Below are 4,607 nucleotides of genomic sequence, written 5' to 3'. Positions count from 1 at the left end.
TGTAATCTTCTGAGATAGAGATTATGTTCCTTTATCGCCAACCTTTTCCATGCATAGGAAAATGGTTAATGCATACACTGATACACTTGGAGAAATCTCAAGTCATTTTACATCCATTTCCTCCCACTCCTGATGCCATGCATGCTACAAATCCAGCTTCATAAAACTTACTGATGCTCAAGGCCCCTTGATCTGATTAAATAACTGTTTTACAAGATGCTGATGAATAGTTTATTAACATTTATTTTCACAGCAGCAGGGTTTAGAAAATCACAGTCGATATGAAATGAAAAAAGGACAGTTGCCATGTAATACTGTGAATCAGATATTGTAGTATTCTTCTTTTGTTCCAAAGTCAGAAATTCAGAATTAACCATTTTTAAGAAATAGAAATATTTATAGAACTATCACTGTGACAGAGCCCTTTGTATTCACACGGTGGCTGAAATTGTATGCATTAAGTTGCAAAATAAACCACTTCTGAACCATATTATGTTTCTGAATCAGATTCTTTTTTTTTTCCAATGAACAAGTCAATATTCCAATTGTGGAGCTAATCTTTTGTCACTGTACACCTGCTGGGATTACAACATCATGATGGTTTTATAGAAAATATGTATTGACTTTTCCATATCAGCTGTCTTTGGGCAGATTTTATCCATATTTTCTGGTGTGGAAAGGTCTACATGTGAAGATCTGTCAATGCTCCTAAATGTCATTACCCACAATACCTTGCATTCTCATCAAAGCTTAGATGGCAAGCAAAGTCACCAGTAAACCAACTGTACTCTTTGCAGCGAAAATGTTAAATAGCAAACCAGCAGTCTCTACTTGACATTCTAATCAGTGCTTCCACTCAGACAAATTAAAAATACGGGCCTCAATGTTCTATCCATTCTCAAAACAACGCCCATTTCGTCCACTCGCCCTAAAAGGAAAAAACTCATTGTTTGTTTCCAAAGCCCAGTTGCATAATTGCATTCATTCACAACAGTGACATCTGAAGGTTTGCACAAAATATTTTACACTTTCAGAAAAAAAATACGCTCAAAGAAAATGAAAATTGGCACATTTCGTTGGAAATCGCCACACAGTTTATACACATGGTTCCTCATATTCTTTAGATGCAATTTACTTGGAAATATCTACAGTGCACATCAACAGAGCTGAAGAAGACACATTGAGCCAGTGGCCCTATGCGGTGGAAACCCTAAAGGAATCAATACATTAGTCTGTGTGCAGTGCATGTCTGTCCTTTGCATTTTATGTTGTCCCTTATAAGATCCTTGTGGTGATGTGGTGATACGAAAAGAAATTGGGTCAGAGAAAAAGGAGGGGGGGGGGTTGAGCTGGGGGGTACAAAACATATTGTTTGAATCCAAGAAGTTATACTGATTTTCTGTTGTTGTATTAATCACATGGGTGTTCCACAATAAAAAAGACATTTGATCACAAAAAAAGTATGATTAAAGGCATATGTGCAATGTCGGCCGCTTTGCAGGATGCCACATTACCGGGGAAAAAATAAACGGTTGAACAAATCCACTGTTTTAATTAAACTATCTTCGCCCGCTTTTTCACAGACTGCCAGATCCCCGCAGTACCGCCCAGCGGGGATCGAGATGAAGCGGTGGAAATGTGCCACGGTCAGCCTTCCTGAACTCGCTCCGAACAATTTCAAAAGCCATCACGGCCGACTGAAAACCGGCCAAAAAATGTCCAGCAGCATTTTTAAAAAAAGAAAGAAAAAAAAAGACAAATCAGTTTGAGCAGTGACCCGAAGCCCCACACCTGCATGCTGCCATTCCACCCATCCCTCCCTGCCTCCATGCTTGTCTGCAGTTACTGGCAGTTGGAACCGGTGGGGGGATGGGGGGGATGAGGGGGGATTGTGGGGGTGGGGGCGGTGGATGGCAGACGACTACTCTGAGCTCAGTCCCAGCCACCGCTATTGATCCCCAATGCTTGCCGGGCCTTTGATTCACTTCTGAGGAGCTATTAGAGAAGGCCGCATGCCCGAACACCACTGTGCACGGCCCCCTGGCATTGATCCGATGGGGGCGACAAGGCGGGCTGCTGCTGGGGAAACGGAGGGGGGTGGCGACAGGTGAGACGGCTCCTGGCTCCTTTCTCACCTCAGGGAGATCTCTTACTCGGGATCTCTCTCCTGTGGTCTGAGCTGTATATTACTGGGGAGTAGATGACCGTTTTAGTTCATGGCGTTGTTTAATTGAAATTATTCCAAACCACCCGTCTCCTATGCGAAATTTACAACAACAAAATAAAATAAAATTCAGGATAGCCATTTTTACTATGAAATGGATATGTGTATGTGGAGTTTCTCGGATTCCTGGTCATTTATTAATTCAGAACAAATTTAGAAAAGGTGTACAAAGAGATTACAGTTGAAAGGTGTCCCTATCAAGAGTGGTAATGTCTCACTTTCCCAATAAAACAGGCTATTCTTACTCATAAAAGCTATACAATAGCATGTATTCATGTATTTATCCACTGCACTTTCTTTTCAGCCTGAAAATATTCCCAGCCCAACCCCCACCGCAGAATTTGATCAAGCAGCCCATACACGGAATGGTTTTTTGTGAGACTCTCAATCCATACCATACGGATTCAACAGACACATTTTAAATCTGACAAGTGCTGACAGCTATGATCCCATTAAAAACCACTTACATCTTTCATATTAGTGTCAATGGTGTCTGTACTTGCAGTGTATTAGGGAAGCACTTGTATAAATCACATTACATTCTCTACTTCAGAGCACTCTTTGTAAGAAAATCTATCTAATGGGCAGTAAAGTCTCAGAAACATGTCAACAGGGCCCAATTAGATAATAAGTTTATCGCTTTTGCATATTCAGATTCAGTGGGAGGAAATAATCTTGAGAAAGTGAACAGAGAGCAATCATTTACATTTTCATAATTGGATGTTCTGCTGAATTACAAGTGCTCATCTATATTGGCATTCCGTTTGAAGTAAATGCTAACTCAGCAAGAGATCTGTTTTGTTTTCAGATCTGAACATTGATTAAAGGAAATTGTTTAAGGCAAGGTATGGATCCTGAAAGCAAAGTGAGAGGGCTCCCGAAAAACAGTATAATTTCTTTTTTTAAAAATTAGCATTTCTGTAAAGAAATTCTATCTGCTCATTGAACCTCCTCATCCCCCTCCCCCACCCCCTCCACCCCCCCATGCAATATTGATTCATACAGTAGGAGCCTTTGTACTAGCACCAGTGCAGTGTAGTGAAATTGTTCCCTGTCTGTATTCCCCAGATACGTGTGTCCACCGAATTTCATCCATGGGAGGACGGAGTGTGGCACAGTGGGTAAGGAACTGCGCTTGTAACCGAAAGGTCGCAGGTTCGATTCCCGGGTAAGGACACTGCCGTTGTACCCTTGAGCAAGGTACTTAACCTGCATTGCTTCAGTATATATCCAGCTGTATAAATGGATACAATGTAAAAGTGCTATGTAAAAAAAGTTGTGTAAGTCGCTCTGGATAAGAGCGTCTGCTAAATGCCTGTAATGTAATGTTTACGAGAAGAGGAGCAAGCGCGATTAACTGGGACTTCCTCCTTCATAAAGATGATTTTCAATTGAAATGGTGAAACCTGTTTATTTTGGTGGCATTGTCTTGTGACAGAAAGCATTTAAGGCAACAGGATATGCAGAAACTGGCAGCTCAAGGAAAATGCTCTTGCTGTGCTGATCCACTATCCCTGTAAAAAAAAAAAAGTTGGGATGGGGAGGGGGAGGTGTGTAAGTAGTTAGAGTGATTCCTCAAAAAATATTAGAACATAGAGTTTTCTGGGATGGTAGGGCCCAATGTGAGATCTTTTCATGGAGCCCAAAATCCCCGGTGGCACCCTTGCCTGTGAAGTATCTGCATCTGTAATGTACATGTCATCAGGGAGTGGCTGCTCACATATGAAAAAACCTCACAACCACACATGGGCTCTGGGTCCCGGAAAGCCAGCGGTGGTTAGCAGTGAAAATATTTTTCAAACCAACAAACAAACAAACTGTTCCTGCCTCAATTTTCTGATGCCCTTTGCAAACCCTTACTTTAGTGATCTGTTTGTGGGTGAAATAATGTTTTCAGAGCCACAGACTGCCAGTTGGGAGCACTGTCTTCAGGTACTATGTACGATACTGGTACTATTAGCGAACCTACCTAATAAATAAATAAGTAAATTTGAATGTAGTACTTTCAGACTGATTGATATTGATATTGATTTCAAAATTGCTAATTGTGGATTGACTTAGGGTACAGATGTGACAAGTTAAAATAACGCTACTTAAACCACAGTTGTAAAAACAGCAATAATAAACTTTAAATTGATGGAGTGATTGTGAGTTTAAAACCATTATTTAAAACCAATGCATAAGACAATTCTCAGGATTACCTGGCAGAAATCCACTGGAATTGGAGAAGACTGTAAGAATCCATGGTAGAATGACATAAAATCCATTGCTGGTTTAAGAAAAGTTAAAATACGAAAACATATTTCCAGTTAATTTCCTTTGTCGGTATTCTATCAGAAAGCCTTTTATACTAACTTTGGATCGATTGCTAATGCCTTCGTCC

At 40.6% G+C, this 4,607-nt stretch overlaps 1 long non-coding RNA gene across 2 annotated transcripts; it reads right to left on the bottom strand.

The window, feature by feature from the left end:
* Positions 1-225: 225 nt before the first annotated feature.
* LOC135256382 (uncharacterized) lies at positions 226-4,590 on the bottom strand. Of its 2 annotated transcripts, none has more exons than XR_010330422.1 (2): positions 4,426-4,590; positions 226-2,189 (listed from the first exon to the last, which is right to left on the bottom strand). It is a non-coding gene; the product is annotated as an uncharacterized LOC135256382 (long non-coding RNA). The 2 variants fall into 2 exon arrangements; XR_010330423.1 differs by lacking the exon at positions 226-2,189 and adding an exon at positions 3,616-3,738.
* Between the last annotated feature and the right edge of the window lie 17 nt (positions 4,591-4,607).

The sequence above is a fragment of the Anguilla rostrata genome, chromosome 6 (genome assembly GCF_018555375.3).
Source record: "Anguilla rostrata isolate EN2019 chromosome 6, ASM1855537v3, whole genome shotgun sequence".
NCBI classification, from domain to species: Eukaryota; Metazoa; Chordata; class Actinopteri; order Anguilliformes; family Anguillidae; genus Anguilla; species Anguilla rostrata.
This window is presented reverse-complemented; position numbering and strand designations above follow the sequence as displayed.